This window comes from Giraffa tippelskirchi, chromosome 10, assembly GCF_054371585.1.
Source record: "Giraffa tippelskirchi isolate mGirTip1 chromosome 10, T2T-mGirTip1v1.2.pri, whole genome shotgun sequence".
In the NCBI taxonomy this organism is placed as follows: Eukaryota; Metazoa; Chordata; class Mammalia; order Artiodactyla; family Giraffidae; genus Giraffa; species Giraffa tippelskirchi.
The window spans coordinates 83539343-83563257 of record NC_137284.1 but is presented as its reverse complement, the minus strand read 5'-3'; the positions used below and the strand labels follow the sequence as shown (position 1 = coordinate 83563257).

The following is a 23915-nucleotide window of genomic DNA, read 5'->3' as shown; positions in this document are numbered from 1 at the left end:
TTAGCGCTAGTGCCACCTGGTTAGCCAGATACATTCACTGTAACTAGAGAAAAGCCCATGCAGCAAGGAAGACCAGCACAGCCAAAAATAAATAAAGTTTAAAAAAAGCGGGGGGTGGGAAACCATGATGTTCTATCTAGCTCACCTAATTGCCTTTCATGTAAAAAAACTGATAATAATCCAAAGGATTCTTGCTCACAGAAATGCAAATATATCGTGTGTGATGGTATGCAATTGATCACTGCCTTTTGAATAAACATTTTGCATGTATTTATAAATTCATTTCAAAATTCCTTATTTTCTATACATGTGAGTTTCTTGAGTTTCTCAGTCTCCTTTGAACTGATTATAACATCTTATTTGTTTCCTCCTTAATAATGATTTAAATTAACCATTGACACATGTTCATTTAATATTTATATGAGCTGAGATTTTTAACTTTTAAAAGTTATTCTTAAAAAGTGCTCTACATTTTAAATAAATTGTATGTTTACATACTAATGGAATTTGACATTAGAAAAGAATTTTTCAAAAGACTACTTTGGGCATATTATTTTTGTTCCTTTTAATCTTTTTAATTTTCACACTAGATAACTTTTTGAAGTCTGCAATGGAGTTTTAAACATATGGATTGGGGTAAACTAACCTTGTCAATTACATAATATTGCTTTCCAAAGCATAGATTTTTAAAAAATGGAATAAAAACACATGATAAACTGTGATGAAATTTATTAGAATTTCCTAACCTAGAAATCCTAAAGAGATTATAATATACACTGTGAGAATTTTAGCATACTTTTACTGCGCCCTTAATTGTGCTAGAAAAGTATAGCTGTTTTCAAAGAATTAACAAAACTAACAAGGAATCTGTATTTACCACACTATGTACAAATTTGCCAGTGTGAAAATATAGCATAAATGAGAGTTAGATTTACTTTTTCAACATGACAGATGTGAAAATGCACCTTGATCTAAAAAATAACAATCCATTTTAAGAGAGCTTTAATCTTCCACAAAATAAACCAGGGGTTTATTCAAAGGAAAAAAAAAATTCATTCCTCTACACTTCTTTTTTGATAAAATATTTCCTAAGGGGTTCCTCTCTCATTTCCTTAAAACTTTGACTGCCTATCTTCCTGTTGAACTTCTAAAATAATTTCATGGTAGAATTTTCAGGTTTCTAAAAATACTTCAATTTTCTCTTTCCTGTTTTTCAATTTTGCCTGCCTCTTATTCCCTGATGATACTTTTACCTCTGGTAGGCAACTTTGTTCTTAACACCCTGTCCCTGAAGAAATCAACTGATGCTTTGAATTGAGCTGCTTTTTTAACTCATGTGAGTTCTCACAGTAACTAGTTGATAACATTTTCAATTCACTCTATAAATTGAGTGTCAATTTTATCTGTAGCTGAATCATAACAAACTGATTTAAAAAGTTAAACTATTCATTTGGGGTAAGCATTTCATCAATATGCTAATAAAACGATATTTTCAGATACCCATTCATGGTGTATATAGTATCATTGATTTATAGTTAATAAAATTGAAAATAGACATTTTAGTTTTTATAAGCATTTTAGTTTATATAAGTGGGGAAGCATACTAATTATCATCCAAGCATTGAGTTTTCAAACAGTCTTAAGTCACAGAACTCCTCTTGAAAGAAAGGCATACATGAAATCACCACTAAGCTCACTACTGACCTGGAGCCCTATATGTGGGGAGGAGGCATTTTGTCCATGGCTTATATCAGACTCCTATACACATAGTATGAAAAATGTAACACCGAAGGATACCAAGCATTGTACTTATAATTTATCAGTCTGACATTTAGCATTTTAGTTATTGAATGTGCATACTTGAAATGAAAATCTTTCAAAGGAAATTAATTGAAAAGTACATAAAAAAAAAAACCCACATGGTTTTCTTAACCACCTTGAGATTTTTATCGTGGACAATGATTTCTGGTTACATTTACTTGCATGGGGTGGGAGTGGGCAGCAGTTGAGAGTTTTAAATTGAAAAAGGACTATTTCCAAATATTGACTATAAACTCCTTTTCATCTGTGCAATTAAGAGTGGGGGTGTCAGTATATTTTCCCACCTGGCTTTTGCTTCTGCCAAGAAGCATTCGGGATCCTAGGTACACATCCAGAATTCCTGCTGCAGGTAGCGGCACCAGCCAGAGTGAGCTTGCTAGAGTCTCCTTTTTAAGTTGAATCTATAAAATGAGTGCAACAGTACAAGCACTATCTTAGAAAGGCATATTCTGCCCCAACTATCCTTTGAGGTTGGCAGATATTGACAATCAAAGCAGGATCTTCCTTAGAAAACCCCACTTCTCTGTAACAAAGGGAATTCAGTTTCAGCTGACAAAACTGCCTCCTGCAGCCGCTAGAAGTGGTTATTATTTGCAACTAATGCCAGGGAAATAAGCCTTTAAGTCCTAGTGTGAGCTTTTTGGTGACATGCAGCAAAGACATATCCAATCTATCTTCAAAAAAGGAGAGAGAGCAATTCAGTTCAGTTCAGTCACTCAGTCGTGTCCGACTCTTTGCGACACCATGGACTGCAACACGCTAGGCTTCCCTGTCCATCACCAACTCCCGGAGCATGCTCAAATTCACGTCCATTGAGTCGGTCATGCCATCCAACCATCTCATCCTCTGTCGTCCCTTTCTCCTCCTGCCTTCAATCTTTCTCAGCAAGAGTCTTTTCTAATGAGTCAGTTCTTTGAATCAGGTGGCCAAAGTATTGAAGTTTCAGTTTCAGCATCAGTCCTTCCAATGAATATTCAGGATTTCCTTTAGGATGTGACTGGTTTGATCTCCTTGTAGTCCAAGGGACTCTCAAGAGTCTACTCCAATACCACAGTTCAAAAACATCAATTCTTCAGTGCTCATCTTTCTTTATACTCCATCTCTTACCTCCACACATGACTACTGGAAAAACCACAGCTTTGACTAGATGGACCTTTGTCAGCAAAGCAATGTCTCGGCATTTTAATATGCTGTCTAGGTTGGCTATAGCTTTTCTTCCAAGAAGCAAGCGCCTTTTCATTTCATGACTTCAATCACCATCTGCAGTGATTTTGGAGCACCCCCAAAACTAAAATCTCTCACTGTTTCCGTTGTTTCCCCATCTATTTGCCATGAAGCAATGGGACCAGATGCCATGACCTTAGTTTCCTGAATGCTGAGTTTTAAGCCAAATTTTTCATGGTCCTCTTTCACTTTCATCAAGAGACTCTTTAGTTTCTCTTTGCTTTCTGCCATAAGGATGGTGTCATCTGCATGTCTGAGGTTTACGATATTTCTCCCGGCAATCTTGATTCCAGTTTGTGCTTCATCCAGCCCAGCATTTCACATGATGTGCTCTGCATATAAGTTAAATAAGCAGGGTGACAATATACAGCCTTGACGTATTCCTTTCCCAATTTGGAACCAGTCTGTTGTTCCATATGGTACTAACTGTTGCTTCTTGACCTGTATACAGATTTCTCAGGAGGCAGGTAAGGTGGTGGGGTATTCCCATCTTGCTGAATTTTCTATATTTGCTGTGATCCACACAGTAAAAGGCTTTGGCATAGTCAGTAAAGCAGAAACAGATGTTTTTCTGGAACTCTCTTGATTTCTCAATGATACAAATTTGTTGGCCATTTGATCTCTGGTTCCTCTGCCTTTTCTAAATCAAGCTTGAAATTCTGGAAATTCACAGTTCACATACTGTTGAAGCCTGACTTGGAGAATTTTGAGCATCACTTTGCTAGCCTGAGAGATGAGTGCAATTGTACAATAGTTTGAACATTCTTTGGCATTGCCTTTCTTTGGGATTGGAATGAAAACTGATTTTTTCCAGGCCTGTGGCCACTGCTGAATTTTCCAAATTTGGTGGCATATAGAGTGCAGCACTTTCAAAGCATCACCTTTTAGGATTTGAAATAGCTCAACTGGAATTCCGTCACCTCCACTAATTTTGTTTGTAGTGATGCTTTCTAAGGCACACTTGACTTCGCATTCCAGGACATCTGCCTCTAGGTGAGTGATCACACCATTGTGGTTATCTGTGTCATGAAGATCTTTTTCGTATAGTTCTTCTGTGTATTCTTGCCACCTCTTCTTAACCTCTTCTGCTCTTGTTAGGTACATACTGTTTCTGTTCTTTATTGTGCCCATCTTTGCATGAAATGCTCCCTTGGTAGCTCTAATTTTCTTGAAGAGATCTCTAGTCTTTCCCATTCTATTGTTTTCCTCTATTTCTTTGCATTGGTCACTGAGGAAGGCTTTCCTATATCTCCCTGCTGTTCTTTGGAACTCTACATTCAGATGGGTATATTTTTCCTTTTCTCCTTTGCTTTTAGCTTCTCTTCTTTTCTCAGCTATTTGTAAGGCCTCCTCAGACAACCATTTTGCCTTTTTACACTTCTTTTTCTTGGGAATGGTCTTGATCACTGCCTCCTGTCCAACGTCATGAACCTCCGCCCATAGTTCTTCAGGCACTCTGTCTATCAGATTAATCCCTTGAATCTATTTCTCACTTCCACTGTATAATCGTAAGGGATTTGATTTAGGTCATACCTGAATGGTCCAGTGGTTTTCCCTACTTTCTTCAATTTAAGTCTGAATTTGGCAATAAGGAGTTCATGATCTGGGCCACAGTCAGCTCCTGGTCTTCTTTTTGCTCACTGTATAGAGCTTCTCCATCTTTGGCTGCAAAGAATATAATCAATCTGGTTTCGATGTTGACCATCTGATGATGTTCATGTTTAGAGTCTTCTCTTGTGTTGTTGGAAGAGGGTGTTTGCTATGACGAGTGTGTTCTCTTGGCAAAACTCTTCATTCTGTTAGCCTTTGTCCCACATCATTCTGTACTCCAAGGCCAAATTTGCCTGTTACTCCAGGTATCTCTTGACTTTCTACTTTTGTATTCCAGTCCCTGATGATGAAAATAACATCTTTTTTGGGTGTTAGTTCTTGAAGGTCTTGTATGTCATCATAAAACCATTCAACTTCAGCTTCTTCAGCATTACTGGTCAGGGCGCAGACTTGGATTACTGTGATATTGAATGGTTTGCCTTGGAAACGAACAGAAATCATTCTAGCATTTTTGTGTTTGCACCCAAGTACTGCATTTTGGACTCTCTTGTTGACTATGAGGGCTATTCCATTTCTTCTAAGGAATTCTTGCCCACAGATGCAGATATAATGGTCATCTAGATTAAATTCTGCCATTTCAGTCCATTTTAGTTTGCTGATTCCTAAAATGTTGATGTTAACTTTTGCCATCTCCTGTTCGACCACTTCCAATTTGCCTTGATTCATGAACCTAACATTCCAGGTTCCTATGCAATATTGCTCTTTACAGCATCAGACTTTACTTCCATCACCAGTCACATCCACAACTAGGCACTGTTTTCACTTTGGCTCTGTCTCTTCATTCTTTCTTGAATTATTTCTCCACTATTCTCCAGTAGCATATTGGGCACCTACCAACCTGGGGAGTTCATCTTTCAATGTCATATATTTTTGCCTTTTCATACTGTTAGTGGGGTTCTCAAGGCAAGAAAAGATATTAGAAAATCTTACAAGACTCTATATTAGAAAATCTTGTAAGACTCTAAGAAGAGGAAAAAAGCAGAGCAAATTTCAGTGGCACAAGAAAGTCATCTGAAGCACACCAGCTGCTCTCAAGGATGGGGCTACATCTTCCCATGCTGTCTTCTCTCTACCTACTGGCTTCTCTGTTTATTCTTGGTTCCCACTTGCTCATGCTTTGGGGGAATCAGTCCACTTCTTAGCTCCAGTGTACACTGTGGACAGGCATACTCAATGTGTCTCATTTCAGATTCCTGCGAGTCAGAATCCAGGCTTTAGATAGCCCATGGGTTGAATAAATCGTGCAGTCAGAGACAGTATAACACACATAGCAATGAACAGGACAGGCAAAGTCCCTGACTTCATGGAGCTAACAGCATCTTGATTATCACTTGATAATTATGTGATAATTTAAAGGCAGCAGGACTGTGGGGATAGTCACTTTTCTATAAATGCACTCTAACAAAGCACACAGTGAAATAAATCCCTAACACATTTTGCTCACTTCTTTTCCTTTTGCCATTGTTTTGCCTCTGCCACTACTGTTACCACTTCTGTTTTTAATGTTAATGGCTTTTTTACCCAAAGGCTACTACTCTTAACCAGACGTACTCTAAGCTAGTGGGTCTCAAAGTTTGGTACCCAGATTACAGGCAATAGAAGTACCTAGTAATTTATTAGAAATGCCAATGTTAGGGTCTTTACCCAGACCTACTTAATCAGAAACTGAAGAACCACTGCTCTATTACTTCAATTCAAATATGTCAGTCTACCTTTATTCTACCTGCTTCCTAATAACTTCAATGGATTCTCTGAGTTCCTCATTACTTGGTTTGAAAATATAAATACGTACTGTTCAAAAATGATTCTCCCATCCCCATTTAGAATTTTGTCCCTAAACTAAACTTTTCACATTAGTCTTCTTGCCCACAGGAGTCAAAGCTACTAATCAAGTCTTACTTGGTATCTGTCTGGAACCCTGTTAAAATTCAACTCACCAAAAAATAAATATAATCCATCAATTTTAAATTTAAGATGAATCAATTCAACTAGATTGACCATTTCTCCCTTCATCTGTCAACCAGTCCAACCTATCATGTATGAAAACAATGCCAAATAAAAGCATTCAAACTTCCTAGGATTTTAGATAGAGGACAACTTTGAAAATATAATCAAATACAGAATTAAAATCTCTCAGTGGGCAATGAACTTAGTTTCTCTAAAAAGTCATTGCTTATTTAGCCTCTCAAAATATATTCTGCAAACAAAGCCAGTTTTTAAAATGAACCTGTATTCTGGGGGGAAATTACATTGTAAGGAGTTAAAAAAAAAAAAAAGCTTTGGGTGTTACAGAAAAAAATCAATTCACAAAACTGCATTCCTGGAATGCCATGTCCAGGTCTCTTTGGGTCAATGTTCTCTGCACTACACTTTTGTTAGCATATTTTAAAAAGTTTTACACCAATATATCACTACCATTTTTACTAAAATACCTGTTTCCTAATAACTTATTTAGTAAATATTTTTGTTCCTTAGGCATTACTGTTATATAACAATTGTTAAGTTAATCATTTATACAATCTTCTTACTTCCAATCAACCATCGGCTCCACGAAGGTAGGTAATTGTAACTGCTGTAACTTTAGCATCTGACTCAGTAGCTGGTTCATAGTTGTTTTGTTTTATGGCTGTACCACGCAAGATGCAGGATCTTAGTTCCCTGACTAGGAATCGAACCTGCACCCCCTGCAGTAGAAGCAAGGAATCTTAACCACTGGACTGACAGGAAAGTTCCCCTGACTCATATTTGTTGTTCAATATATGTTTGCAGAAATGATGTACTAGAAGAATGAAAATGTGTGGCTGGTGAAAAATAATAAATATAATTTTTAAAAAAGAAAATACTGATAGGCTTAGAAAGTATTATGAACTCAATAATACCTCCTGGGAATAGACAGCAAATGCATGAAGGTTTAATGTGTTTTGTAATTCATTACCAATTTGTGTACCAATGTCCAGAATATACACTTAATAGTCAACCTTTAATACTGCTTTGTGGAAAAGACTTTGAGAGTATTTGTGCTCCAGCTTTCTTGCCTCAAGGCTACAGGATATTGAAACAGAACAAACAACTGTCAGAGATTTCTTCACTTTCCAGGAGTGGAAATTTTATGAGATCTTTGGAATTCTTGCATTTTATCATACTGACAGTAAAGAGGTTACTCCTTTAGCCCCCACCAAATAGCTTCTCTACATTAACTTATCTCTTTTAAAAAGACTTTTCCTGAGAACTTTAAATTTTACCTCCATTCCAGTTTTTGAACCCGTCTTCAAGTTATATATAATTTATATGCTTCCTTCCTTACGCAAAGTTTTCACTCTTTTGTTCTAAAAACATCTAACTCATGTAACCTTTTCTCTTATGCTGCATTTGCAACCTTATAATCAATGCTTCTTTGGACTTTCTCATATTTTTCAAAATTCTATTTCATATGTGGGATTACTATTTCAATGTACTTCACACATATTAACCCTTGGTTCCATCATCTTATACAAGTTCTAACGTGACTTACTGTGGTAGTGGTTTTTTCTTCCTCCAAGGGAGAAAGTTTGATTCTAGCTTGCAGGTCCAAGACAATCCCATGGCATGATACCCTAAAACTGTCCCTTAGTCTATGTTGTTAGTGTTGATTATTTGCCCCAACATAGGTGGCTTTTTTAAACTTTAACTTTTGAAGAACAATATTTTCTTTTCCCCTTCATTCTGTCAATATCTATTTATAAGTTATTTAGGTTTTCTTGTATGCTGACAACTTAATATTTATAACCTTTGCCTAAAAATTTGTTTATGATAACCTTAATTCTTTATGCAACAAATAAACTTGAAAGTAACTTTTTTGTCCCTTTCCTGTTTATCCATTTCTGTCCCCTTCTAACCTTGAAAGAACCTAATTATGAGATCACTAGGCAATGTATCCTAACTCCTGACTTATGCCTTCCGAATACACACTATACCTTACCTAACCTGTTGATTATTTTGCTAGATTAAAAGAAGTAAGAATGAAGAATTAAGTAGTTAAAGAATGACTAGCTCTCCACCCTCAGGAGCCCCCTTAGCAATCCTACAGGCTGAACATATGGGGAAGATAACATCTGAAGAGGGTCAGCTAGTCCACATCCTTTGGGGAATGATGCAGAACCAAGCCTTCTGCCTCAATGATCCATTGAAAGTCTCCCTCCCTTTTTCTCTTTAAAAATTGTCATATCTAAGCAGAATTGGTCTCAGAACATGAGTCCACCTTCTCCCTAGATTGATGGCTTTTCTGATTAGAGCATCGTTCCATTCTACTGACACTTGCCTCTCATTCGCATTTGAGTTGCAAGTTGCTGAAGTTTTTTAAGAAACTGTCAGATAGAAAAAAATTTTTAGCATAATAACTTTGGACTCTTTTAATTCTGGCTTCAACACTTTATAGATATTTGATAGTAGACAAGCTGATTTCTCATTCTCAACAACCTTACTTTTAGAAGAATAGAGGCAATGATGTGACAACTAGGGATGACATATCCTGAGTAAAAAAGAGGCAATAAATGTTATTTACTTTATTTTTAAAATTGGTTTTAAAATTGTAGGGACTTCTCAGAATTGGTTTCTATAAGTCGCTTCTGTTGAAGAAGAATGCCATTGTCAAGTTTTATTGTCTTCAACTCTTTTTTTAGCGATCTTCAAATTAGTCAAATTCATACTTTCATAGATTACCATATTTAATATAATTAAAATTCATACCACAAGTATCAGTGTATGAACATACACACAAATGTTTACTTTGTCCTAAGACAAATTTTGTCATGGAAAAAACTGGCATTATTTGGCAAAAAAATCAACATTCTGGCCATGAGAGTGGGAAGTCTAGTTGGTGGCTATCACTATTCTAAAATTGTTTCATCAATTAAATAATAAAGGGAAGATAAACACATTTTGAAAAGTGAAAGTGAAGTCGCTCAGTTGTGTCTGACTCTTTGTGACCGCATGGACTGTAGCCTACCAGGCTTCTCCGTACATAGGATTTTCCAGGCAAAAGTACCAGACTGGGTTGCCATTTCTTTCTCCAGAAACACATTTTGACTTAGGTATAAAAAATAAGCATATATTTGTAATTTTCTTTGACCTTTGCAATTAAATATAACTTTCAAAATTAGGCAGTTCAACTTATTTAACATATATTGTTTTGACTTTCTTATCTTTCCTCTTTGAATAACTACTTCACCATAAATAAAGACATGCATACATTAATGCTATCATTTTAAATTTTGGAGGTAATAATAAAATTAACTGCTTTATTATAGATCAGATACCCTTACTTTTATCAGAAAAATATTTTAATCTTTTACAGTAGTGTCTCCTTTAGCATTTTATAAAATAAAATCAGTTAAAAATAGCTCTAATCATTTTCATTACTGGCTCCTGGAAACCAGTAAAAAAAAAAAAAAAAAACATTTTAGGTAAAGCTTTAAAAATGGGCTTAAGATTAAAAATTTTAGAACTATAAGATCTACTGCCTCTGATCACTGCTCATGTTTTTATATGTAAATACTAGGATTACAGCTTGATCTTCAAATATTAACCTTCTTCTTCCAGTTCTTTACCAAATAGAAATGCAAACTAATTCCTCAGTAACTTGCATTACTTGGTATAGAATTTTCATCACTTGGGCCTTGTTCTGCCTGAAGGAAATCTCAAGTTTGTACCCAGCACTATTTAGGATTTAAGAACAAAGCTATAGAAAGATATATAATTCTGTTTTTCTAATTTGATGTTAGTCAAATCTCTTAACTTAATAAAAGTGGGAAAATAAAATTTAATGTAATTTAATTTTTCATCCTTAGGAAAAGAGGGAATGAATAAAAGAAAATAGAAAGGATAGAGATATGGGAGAGAAATCTTTCCCAAGGTAAAGAATTGAAAAGAATCTCCAAAGACCATAATACATACAATGAGAAGGAGATCCATGCTCTGAAAAAAATAAAAAGAGAAAGAGAAGAAAAATAAATAGACGTTAAAAAAAAGAGAGACAGTGAGGGCAATTGCTACCAAAATGTCACTAATAATTCCTTTTATTGCATCTGCATCACTGGGTAATCCTCATCCACATAAACCTATGTTGAGCCATGTAATTCTCTTTGGCTAATGGGATATGTGCAAACATTATACAAGTGGAGACTTCATCAGTGTCTGCCTACTGAGACTTCCTCTCTCTCATTGTGTTTGGAAACCTTAGACCACTAAGTGAATATGTGTGGGCTAACCTGCTGGAGAATAAGGGGCCATATGGAGAAGTGAGGAGCCTCAGCCAACAGCCCACTAGCCAACCATTTGCCAATAGCCAGATGTGTGTGAGGCCATTCTAGATCATCCAGCGGCCAGGCAACCTGGCAGCTGTCCACAGAGCCATGAAAGAGCCCAGCAGGGATCAGCCAAGCTATCACAAACCAGAAATCCTGCCCATTCCAACCACATAACTGTGAACAAAAGAAACTGGAATGCTTTGAGTCATTAAGTTTTGGAGTGGTTTGATGCACAGCAAAAGTCAACTGACGCAGGGAACAATAAACAAACGGGAGAACAATAGCTTTTGTTGAGAAATAAGACAAGGTAAATTTACTTCTCCCCTTGGTAGCTCATTTTAGCTGTTGGCTTCAGAATAAGTTACTATTTCACTTCTCTTTGAAATGTGCATTTGTTTAATAAGTCTGATATGATACACTGTAGGTTTGTTTTTACCCTAAAAGACCATCCTGCTGAAAAAAAGCTAGAAGTAACAATACATTCTTCCATCCTGTTCCTAGGGAGGAGTGTGCCAGGAGAGATACAAAATCTTGAATTTTCCTTTGGATAGAAACAGATCACAGTGTTATCATCCTGCTTACAAAAAAAGAATCAAACTAAAGATCAGATCTAGCAGTGTATTCCACTGACTATGGTATCTTAAACATACTGCATCATTCAGAGACAAAGTAAAAATAGTATTTCTATTAATACTCAATTGTTTATGTATTATTGATTAATTTTACTTACATATGCTACTGGATACAGGTTTTATTTGGTTTCACTATAAATTCAACAAGTATTTATCAACAGTGATTTTCAATGTGCCTGATATTTTACTCATATGCCTGTTTACTCTTTTTGAGTTTTATGATAAAAATTCTCATGCAAAATTATTTGATTTCTTTTATTTTTATGCCAGCCCTTGAGCTCATAATTACCTGGAAGAGTTGTAACAGTCTGTTTTCGATGATAAATAAATATTATAAGATGTGGGTCACTTTCTTTCTAAACACTAAAGATACCTACCATCTCCTTCCTTTGATTTTTCTACCCCTGAATAACTGAAAAAGGAAAAATATCTGGCTACTTGTACGGGAAAATATCAATTTACAAATCCTTAATGCTTTTGAACTGTGGTGTGAGTCCCTTGGACTGCAAGAAGATCCAACCAGTCCATCCTAAAGGAGATCAGTCCTGGGTGTTCATTGGGAGGACTGATGTTGAAGCTGAAACTCCAATACTTTGGCCACCTCATGCGAAGAGTTGACTCATTTGAAAAGACCCTGATGCTGGGAAGGGTTGGGGGAAGGAGGAGAAGGGGACGACAGAGGATGAGATGGTTGGATGGCATCACCGACTCCATAGACATGGGTTTGGGTAAACTCTGGGAGTTGGTGATGGACAGGGAGGTCTGGCGTGCTGCGATTCTTGGGGTCACAAAGAGTCGGACACGACTGAGCAACTGAACTGAACTGAATGGAAGGAGAAAGATACATGCTATAATGTGCAGTGTGCAATTTCAAAAAACCATGAACAACTACATACACTCATCTATTTACAGCACTATGAAGAAAGCTTTGTTCATGTAGGTAAGCACTTGGGTGGTTAAGTGTTGGGTTGGACAAAAATTTCATTTGGATTTTTCTATAACATCTTACGGAATATCCAAATAAACTTTTTGGCCAATCCAATATTTATCCAATTGCAAACTTCAAGTCTTCACAAAATATATTGTTATATCCTTTTATAAAGAAAAGATAAATTCAAGTGAATGGTATCACATTATCATCAAAAAATATGAACTGGAATATATATTAGGATATAAATCTACTGGGAGGATATACATAAAATTAAATTTCATTGTAAGAATTATTATACTAATGATAATCAACTAAAGGTTTGTTTCTCATTGCCAGCATCTTAGTAAATAATTTAAAAATTTATTCACATAGGCTAGATGCCTTGATTATTCTTTAATTTACCTGAGCACCCTTTAGAAGCTTGTCTATTGAGTATGGACAGTTAATATTTTTAAAACTTTATTGAGAAGTGTCAGAATATGCAAATGTTGATTAAATAGTATATAAATTATAAGGGGGGTAGGAAATACAGGCTTTAAATTAAGCCCAGCTAAAAATTAGAATCTGTTTCTAAAAAAAAGAAGAGGAAAATGTTACAGAAAGATACCCGTGAAATGCTAAAACTTACCAAGGAGTTTCTAATTTGTGGCTTTTTGTGTAAATAAATTTGCCCTAGGACCTATGTTAGTTAATATCTGAGATGAACAGCTAAAATGTATTATGTCAAAAAAACATGACTGATCTATATTTAATAGTCATCACTAGCTAAAATTCCTAATAATCATGATAGCTATGTTCATTTTATATCATTTAAAAATCTATAAATTGGATTTAATAGTTTCTCACCTAACCAATGTTTTATATTCACCTCACATATATATTATATACCTAATCATTATTCAAATCACCAGAGTTAGACATAAATTTTAAAATAATTATATTAAAATTTATACAGGAACATGTGTATAAACACCTAATGCTAGGTGTACATAGACAGCAGATTAGATAGATAAATAGATAGGATGGTACTACTCTCCCCTTAGTCTCTAATAAGAAGGTTGGGACATATTTTACATAAAACTCAAAAAAAATGAATAAAAAAATAAATTAATAGACATTGGGAGAATTATAGCTCCTTTTGTCCAAAGAGATTAAAACTTGAAGAAACTTTTAAAAACCCATGTTGTATAATAGCTCTTTGTATTTAGTTTGTATTTTCCATACTCAGTACTACTTTCAATGAAGTTAGAATTTGAACAATGCAATGTCTAATTCATATCCGAGTAGTTATGAAGTCACATATGTCTTGTAAGTAGTCACTTAATCAGTACTGCATTTGTTTTGCAGCTAGAGGAAAGCACTCTTATGTGTTATATGGATTTGCATGCTTGTTCTAAATGAGTTAAATCCCAGTAATATTGTAATATACAAAAACTAAATGAAATTGAAATAAAGTATTGGCAGATTATCCACTCATTTTAATTCTAGATGAGGCATGTGATAAGCGATAGAGGGTTTAAAATAAGAATAGAGGAAAATTTCCTCTAAGAGAGAAAAAATATAAAGAGATTTTTTCTAATTGAAATAAAGTAAAAAAAAAAAAATACTGCAGAGGTTTGAAAACAATGTAATATTTTGCTTTTCCTTCATATTTATCATAAGTATAAATAATCTTACAGCATTTCCATTTTAACAAGTCATAAGGAAACAGCAAAAATGTCACTATATAAAATTTTAATCTCAATTTTTATATCATTCTTTTTATTTTTAAATAAAGAAAGCTAAAGTATATTGATTCTGAGGAAAAGGTGTAATATAAGTAGCTGCCAGAATTTGAAAAATATATAAGTATTAACTCATAATGTTGGCACATGTAAGACAAAGGATATTACCTCATACTTTCTACCTTTCTAAGGTTTTGTGAAAGAACATTGTTTGCATCCAGTTATGACTACAACTGCCTTCTCATAAGAAAATATTGCAATAATAAAAATGTTTTACACATCCCCCCAAAAGTTTTCTAAAGTTTTTAATAGTAAATTTGGTTTAATGGTTATATTATATAATATTGCTGTGCCAATTACCTTTTTAACAGTTATAATTATTAAAAGATAGAATCCATAGTTTGGATCATTAAATGGCACCATTCAATACAGAAAAATGTTTTAAACACTCATTACAGTTTATAAAACAAATGAAAAACTAATTATTAAAATGAAGTTACAGACTATTTTCTTCCATGATTATTCTAAAATAACTTCCTCTAATAGTCGACTATTACTTCTTAGTTATAACTAAGAAGAGAAGACCTAGGAATGAAGGACTCACTATAATAAAAAGCAGACGACTTCAGAATAAAAATATATTGTGCCTAAATTTGATTAAATGTAGACATAACAAAAGACAGCTTATTCAAATATTGGCCCTTTATAGAGTTGTGAGCTTTGTTAAGTCCTTGAATAATAAGTCACAGAAGTTATGTAATCAGTAACGTTTTTGAATTAATCAAAAGTGTGTAGAAATTTAGTTAGTAAATATTCATACTGTAGTATTTAATATATGAAAAGCTAAGTTTGGCCATGTTTTAATAGGACAAATAGATTCTAAAAGATCTAATGCAATTCATCCTATTATACAATTTAACTGTTTGCCAATATATATTAAATAGGATAGAAGTTTTGTTAGGTTTTTACTTCTCATAGTTGAATGACATGTTACATAAATATATTTAAATTTAACAGGATAGAGATTTAAAAAAAAAAAACCTAAAAGCTATTGATTACTTACATTGTGCATAAATTGTGTATTATAAACTATGTAAATGCAATCTATTCATATGTTTTAAGCTTTAGTGTGACAATCTCAGCTTGGATTAGCAGAACAATTTTGAGTATTATTTTTAAAAATTACAAACAATTTTCAAATTTAAATTTAAAATGAAAAAATATTTTAGAAAATTTCTTTAAAGAAATCAGTCTATCATTTGTAATATAGACCAGTAGAATTCAGAGTTACACCACCATATAATATATTTAGACATAGATTAGCATAAAGCGGGTTATAATTAAAACTGGCCCATTACATTGGCAGATATTTCTAAACACTTGTATACCATTGGTATATGCTAAGAAATATGGAAAAAGAAAACATCATTAATAAAAATTCTGGGTCAGTGCAAAATGTCTTGAATGTTAATAATTTTCCACTTTGTATAGAAACTACAAAATACAGCTCAATAAAAATTCTAGGAACAAGTTTCAACTCCACAATATTTTTACTTATTTAGTTCACATTTACCATAGCCAATTCATGATTGTCTAGCAACAAAAGTACCTGACATTACTCCAAAAATCTGACTTCATAAATTTGCTTTTGAAAGACCAACAATGAATGAACTCATTGAAGGAGCAAGTCATTCTTTGTTGTTATTGTTCAGTCACTCAGTTGCATCCGACTCTTTGTGACTTCATGGGCTGCCGCACGCCAGGCTTCCCTGTCCTTCACTATCTCCTGGAGCTTGCTCAAACTCATGTGCATTGAGTCGCTGATGCCATCAACCATCTCATCCTCTGTTGCCCCTTCTCCTCCTGCCCTCAATCTTTCCCAGCATGAGGGTCTTTTCCAAGGAGTCAGCTCTTCGCATCAGGTGGCCAAAGTATTGGAGCTTCAGCTTTAGCATCAGTCCTTCCAATGAATATTCAGGGCTGATTGCCTTTAGGATTGACTGGTTTGATTTCTTTGCTGTTCAAGGGACTCTCAGGAGTGTTCTAGAACACCACAATTCAAAAGCATCAATTTTCATTGCTCAGCCTTCTTTATGGTCCAACTCTCACATCTGTACATATATATGTACATGGCTTATTGGAAAAACTATAGCTTTGACTATATGGACCTTTGTCGGCAAAGTGATGTCATTCTTAGGAATACAATAGAAATTCTTACTCTTTTCCATTTTAGTTAACCAAAGCACACCTACTCTGACTAAACAACAAATCAATTTAGTTTATGAGTGAATTCTGTTAAAAAAAAAAAAAAAGAAAGAAAAAGCACAACAACAAAAATCTTGACTTAGGTAAAAGGATGACCTTGACTACATCTTAAGTCCTTCGTCCAAAATTCTTCCTAAAACTCAACAGGGATAATTACAAACAGAGAGAATATTCTAACCTCTCTATTTTCTATCTTTAAAGAGGAAAATTTATTGACTGCTCAAGAAATTCCAGTTTCTTGATTGCTCTCAATTTTTTTTTCTCCTTACACTAATCACTTCTACTGTAAACAATGTAATGTGGTCAGAGGTGAATGCACCCCTACCACTGCCTTCATTTTAGTAAACATAGTAGAGTCAAGTTGAATCACTTCAGACCCTTTCCTATCAGCTCCCTCATTTCCATTTTCTTATCAAATTCTGTATATTCTATCCATTTACTATCTGTCAAGTGCATCCCTTCTTCTTTACCTTCACTAGTCCTTCTTTCATTCAGACTATGATCATTTTGTGTTTGTATCCTACTAATTGAATAATTTTCCATCCACTTGTCTCATAGGCACTTTCTTAACTCTCATTCATGTAACTCAAACTCTTAAATCAAACACAGTTCATGAATTATCTCAGGGAGGCCTTCTTTAATGTTTCAGTTTGATGTTTCTTTTCTACACTTCCTTCACTCTCTCTATTTTGGTGTTTATGCCATTTACTATAATCATCAATTTATAGAACTGTCTCCTCTTTCCCTTGAGGGCAAAGCTTATGTTATTTTAATTTTTGAACTCCTGTTCCAAGCAAATATGAGGCATAAATGCTGTGAATGTTTGTTCAATGAATACTGTTACCAAGAATTTTATTTTCAACTCTTGATCCTTGTACCTAAGAATATGTTGAATTTCATGTCAAAAATAACATCAGATATTTATTATTTCATAGTTTATTACATTCCCTAGATGAATCTGGATTATAATAAGAAAGTTAAATTAATGTGAAGTATTTTAAAGTTTCACAAATTAAGCCTGTGTATGTCTGAAGTGGATTTATTATCCTAGCCTTTCAAAAGTGATATCAGAGTACTAAAGTCATTCTACATGGTAACTGGAATTAAGACTTAGAACTTCACTAGATTCAGTATTTTTCAAAGTACCATATCATGGCTGAGGTCCTTAACTCCTCAAATGCCTCTAAAAATAAAAATCAACACATATTTTCTAAGTCCCTATCGTTGTGTATTATTTCACCATTAAAGATTCCAAACTTTTTTTTTTTTTTTAATATTCCACACACATTCTATTGTAGCAGACTGCTACACTGCTCATAGTAATCACTTTAAGACCTGGACCTTGAATTATTTTTCTTGTAACTTAAACTTCCATGTTTCAAAAAGAGGGAAGCAAATTCTATCAATTTTCCTGTTTGAAGGAACTTTCTTAGTGAATAATAATAATACTGGGTTTTAAACTACAAACACTGTTTTGTTTTTGGTTTTTAGGTATGTTTATTTGTTTAACCTTCATGTTTTTAAAACTAAAATCTTTTAACTACTATTTTCAATGTTTTCCATTTAATAAATTGAATTCTATACCGTAGAAAAGAAATTTTGCAAACATCAGTAGACTAAAAACAAATATGGCATAAAATGAGACATAACTTAAATCACTGTAAGTGATCACTAAAATGTGGGATTTGATGAAAGCTATTAGCTGATGAATAGCTCATTAAACTGCTACTGAAGTCAGAGTATTAGCAATTATACTAAAACCCCATATAAAACAGTTTGTCAAAGTGTATAGGTAGAAATGAATTGGAAATGTTTTATTTCATCACAAGAAGTTTCCTCTACAATGCCAATTAAGGATAATGTATGGAGGTCTTGACTTAACAATAGGAAATCTTGTCACTATCTTCACTAGTAGAAAGTAACTGAATTAACTGCAAAATATCAACATTATTCCTCTTCATGTGATGTGAGAAGAAATAGCATTACACGTCTTAAGAATACTAAAGTGTTTAAGGCAGGCCTAATGAGGGGTCATAACTCTACACCAACTCTTAACTTCCAAGTCATGGAAAGATACTACTTTCTGTTGCAGTCAGAAAAGCAAATATTTTTCCCATATGTACAAGGAAGAAAAAAATTATATTATCGCAGTTTAACAAAATAAAATCACAATTAGAAGTCTGGACTTATTAGGAAAAATGGAGTTAAAAACTAGCTAGAGTTTTCCTAAGATACAAATTATAATTCTATTTTCTGATTGTTCATGTCCAAATACATGAAAATCTAGACAAAAAGGAAATCTACCTCCTGTTACCACTGGTTGGATGAAGCTCAGACCAGTAATCACTGTGCTCTGTATACTGTCACTACTCTATCAAGTGCTCAAGTGAGAGCAAAGTTGGAGAGCAGCATAAACAGGTAAGTAATGATCACTATTAAACAATGATATATTTCTATTTGGATAGTCAGATGCTAGAGAGAAGGGATTGCTACCTAATACTTCCTTGGAAGAAATTATTTTTAGGTAAATTTTCTCTTTTACATAACAATGAAATATATTTGACTAACATATGTATATATATATACACACATATATATATACATATACATATATATACACACATATATTCAATATTTATAGAGTAAAAGATTTATCAGTTTGGTTCAGTTCAGTCGCTCTGTCATGTCCATCTCTTTGCAACCCCATGGACTGCAGAATGCCAGGCTTTCCTGTCCATCATCAACTCCCAGACCTTGCTCAAACTCATGTCCATCAATTCGGTCATGTCATCCAACCATCTCATCTTCTGTTGCCTCCTTCTCCTCCTGCCTTCAATCTTTCTCAACAAAAGAGTCTTTCCAATAAGGCAGTTCTTCGCATCAGGTAGCCAAAATATTGGAGTTTCAGCTTCAGCATCAGTCCTTCCAATCAATATTCAGGACTGATTTCTTTTAGTATTGACTGGTTTGATCCCCTTGCTGTCCAGGGATCTCTCAAGATTATTCTCTAGCCCCACAGTTCAAAAGCATAAATTCTTCAACACTTAGCTTTCTTTATGGTCCAGCTCTCACATCAGTACATGATTACTGGAAAGCCATAGCTTTGAGTAGATGGACATTTGTTGGCAAAGTAATGTCTCTGGTTTTTAATATGCTGTCTAGGTTGGTCATAGCTTTTCTTCCAAGGAGCAAGTGTCTTTCCATTTCATGGCTGCAGTTACCATCTGCAGTGACTTTGGAGTCCCCCAAAATAAAGTCTGTCACTGTTTCCACTTTTTCCCCATCTTTTTGACATGAAGTGATAGGACCAGATGCCATGATCTTAGTTTTTTGAATGTTGAGTTTTAAGCTAGATTTTTCGCTCTCTTCTTTCACTTTCATCAAGAGGCTCTTTAGTTCTTCTTCACTTTCTGCCATAAGGGTGGTGTCATCTGCATATCTGAGGTTATTGATATTTCTCCTGGCAATCTTAATTCCAGCTTTTGCTTCATCCAGCCCAGCATTTCGCATGTTGTACTCTGCATATAAATTAAATAAGCAAGGTGACAATATACAGCTTTGACGTACTCCTTTCACTATTTGGAACCAATCTGTTTTTCCATGTCTGGTTCTAACTGTTGCTTCTTGACCTGCAAACAGATTTCTCAGGAGGCAGGTCAGGTGGTCTGGTATTCCCATCTCTTTCACAATTTTCCACAGTTTATTGTGATGCACATAGTCAAAGGCTTTGGCATAGTCAATAAGACAGTAGTAGATGTTTTTCTGGAATTCCCTTGGTTTTTCAATGATCCAACAGATCTTGGTTATTTGATCTCTGGTTCCTCTGCCTTTTCTAAAACCAGCTTGAACATCTGGAAGTTCATGGTTCACGTACTGTTGAAGCCTGGCTTGGAGAATTTTGAGTAGTACTTTGTTAGTGTATGAGATGAGTGCAATTGTGCGGTAGTTTTAACATTGTTTCACATTGCCTTTCTTTGGGATTGGATGAAAACTGACCTTTTTCAGGCCTGTGGCCACTGTTGAGTTTTCCATATTTGCTGGCACATTGAGTGCAGCACTTTCACAGCATCATCTTTTAGGATTTGAAATAGCTCAACTGGAATTCCATCACCTCCACTAGCTTGTTTGTAGTGATGATTCCTAAGGCCCTCTTGACTTTGCATTCCAGGATGTCTGGCTCTAGGTGAGTGATCACACCATCGTGGTTATCTGTGTCATGATGATCTTTTTTTGTATAGTTCTTCTGTGTATTCTTGCCACCTCTTCTTAACCTCTTCTGCTCTTGTTAGGTACATACCGTTCCTGTTCTTTATTGTGCCCATCTTTGCATGAAATGTGCCCTTGGTGTCTCTAACTTTCTTGAAGAGATCTCTAGTCTTTCCTGTTCTATTGCTTTACTCTATTTCTTTGCATTGATCACTGAGGAAGGCTTTCCTATATCTCCCTGCTGTTCTTTGGAACTCTGCTTTCAGATGGGTATATTTTTCCTTTTCTCCTTTGCCTTTAGCTTCTCTTCTTTTCTCAGCTATTTGTAAGGCCTCCCCAGACAACCATTTTGCGTTTTTACATTTCATTTCTTGGGGATGGTCTTGATCACTGTCTCTTGTACAATGTAATGAACCTCTATCCATAGTTCTTCAGGTACTCTGACTATCATATCTTATCCCTTGAATCTATTTGTCACTTCCACTTTTCTCTTCACTCTATATACCTTCTATTCTGTGTCTCAGCTACTTATGTTCATATATTTTCTATTTCATTAAATCACAAAGTCCAAGAAGACTTTAAGAACTTTTGTTTGTTCTGATTTACTCCGGGTAACTGAGTCCTTCTTACTAAGCCTTAAGCAGTGAGAATATAGGCCAAGCAGGAACTTCATCACTAACTAAGCTGTATGCAGTCTGGAATGTTACTTAACTTCTGTCGGTCTCCAGTTCCTCATTGGTAATAAGTACCCTTTTGCATACTTCACGGAATTTTGGTAAAATCAAAAAAAACAGTATATATAATACCACTTGCCTACCACACGATCAATAATGATAACTACATGGACTTAAACGGTACCCCCCCAAACATACAAGATCATTCTGATGGACCTTACATGCAATGAGAAGTGTTTTCTTATAAATGATACACGGATAGAAGAGGAGAAGGCCATAGGAAAATGAAGGCAGAGATTAGATTTCTTAAACTCAAAATATATTACAAAAGGTTAATATACCATTGTACATGCATGTAGAGAGATAAACGCACTCAGCTGAACACATATTCCTGTATCATTACCTTCATCTTGTCAATTATTTGCATTATCTGTGTAACAAACCAATAGCATCAGACCACATTAGAAGTTGTGACTCTGATATTAGTGGGCCTCGTGGGTTGCCTGCAGATCCCTGAATCCCTGCCAACCATGCAAAAATTATGGTATTGTCAAATGTGCCTATTTCACAGGAAAACATGCATAGGTTTCATTAGGTCCCACAAGGGTTTGAGATCACCAAGAGAGAAGTAATCTCAAATCTGGAGGATCCTGAAGGCCCTTCCTGGCTGTTATATTGATTCTATGTTTCAGGTTTTTATGCCTTTAAAGCAGCCAAAGAGATTTGGCATGCTATTTTTATCAGTAAGATCCTTTCTTTGAAGACCAAGAGCAAGTCAAGAAGACACTATAATAGAAGCTGTTTTAAGTAAACTTATCTTCCTCCAAACATTATAATGAAAATCTACAGCTTTCTGTTTTCTTATGTGCAGTCTGTCATTACCCACCATCCTCCAGCAAAGGAAATAATCTCTACAGTCAACAGTATAAATACAGACTCCAGGTTTCCTTGAGCTCCAAAATTGCTATATTCAAGTTAAAAGGTCATAGTAAGCATGAAGACAGAGGATAAAAAATAAATGAAAAATACAGTTTACTTATTTCTTTCAGCAAAAAAAAAAAAAACAACTTCAAGTTCATTCTTATCAGAACAATCATATTTTTCATATTTCTGTGTTTTTACATTGAAGACTATCAAAGAAAGGTTAGAACAGAAAGGCGTATAGGAAGAACTGGACACTGAAGTTCTTAAAGCTCATTATTTTTCTTTAAATCCTTCTAAAATTTACCAAATAAAACTGAAGAACTTTCTGCAGTTTATTATCTTCTGAAGCAAATGCCAAGAGTATAAACATAAATCACAGGTCAAGTGATTTGTTATAAGGAAATGATATATGTTTCTCATCACTTTCAAGTTAATAGAATTTTAGTTTTGAGGTCTGAAGTAATTAAAACATAAGAAATATACTATGGATATGCTGTAGAGTGTGGAGAAAAAGAAACCCTCCCTATTACACTATCAGTGGGAACATAAACTGGTACAGTCATTATGGAAAACAGTATGGAGGGTCCTTAAAAAACTAAAATAGAGTTGCCATATGATCCTGTAACCCCATTCCTGAGCATGTATCTAGAGAAAACTCTAATTCAAAAATATACATGCACCTCAATATTCATAGCAGCACTATTTATAATAGCCAAGACATGGACACAACCTAAACCTAAATGCTCATCAACAGATAAATGAATAAAGAAGATCCATTTTATAAATGGATAAAGTGGTATGTGTGTATATGTGTATGTATGTGCGTGTATATATATATATATATATATAGAGAGAGAGAGAGAGAGAGAGAGCGCCTTCCCTGGTGGCTCAGTGGTAAAGAATCCACCTGTCAGTGCAGGAGACTTGGGTTCAATCCCCGGGTCAGGAAGATCTCCTGGAGAAGGAAATGGCAACCCACTCCAATATTCTTGTCTGGGAAATCCCATGGACAGAAGAGCCTGGAAGGCTACATCCCATGGGGTCACAAGAGTTGGAAATGAATTAGCAACTAAACAACAACACACACATATATGTATAAACACACATATACACTCAAAATGGAGTATTACTCAGCCTTAAAAAAGAATGAAATAATGCCATTTCCAGCAACATAGATGGAGCTAGAGATTATCATATTAAGTTTAATAATCAAATGGAGAAAAATAAACATATGATATCACATATGTGTGGAATCTAAAAGAAAAATAATACAAATGAAACTCTATGCAAAACAGAATCTGACTCACAAACATAGAAAACAAACTTATGGTTACCAGAGGGGATAACAGGCTGGTAGAGGAAGAGATAAATTAGGAGTTGGGAATTAACATATACACAATACTGTGTATAAAATAAGTAACAACAAGGACCTACTATATAGCACAGGGAACTATATATCTTATAATAGAAGAGAATCTGAAAAATAATATATATATATGCTTCCCTGGTGGCTCAGATGGTAACAGCATCTGCCTGAAATGCAGGAGAGCCAGGTTCCATCCCTGGGTCGGGAAGATCCCCTGGAGAATATAATGGTAACCCACTCCAGTATTCCTGCC

General features: G+C 34.8%; 1 protein-coding gene across 1 annotated transcript in view; it reads right to left on the bottom strand.

Moving 5' to 3' along the window:
- The window catches only part of SEMA3E (semaphorin 3E), a 271541-nt gene that overhangs the window by 193683 nt on the left and 53943 nt on the right, over nucleotides 1–23915 (bottom strand). The gene's annotated exons all lie outside the window — the stretch shown is intronic.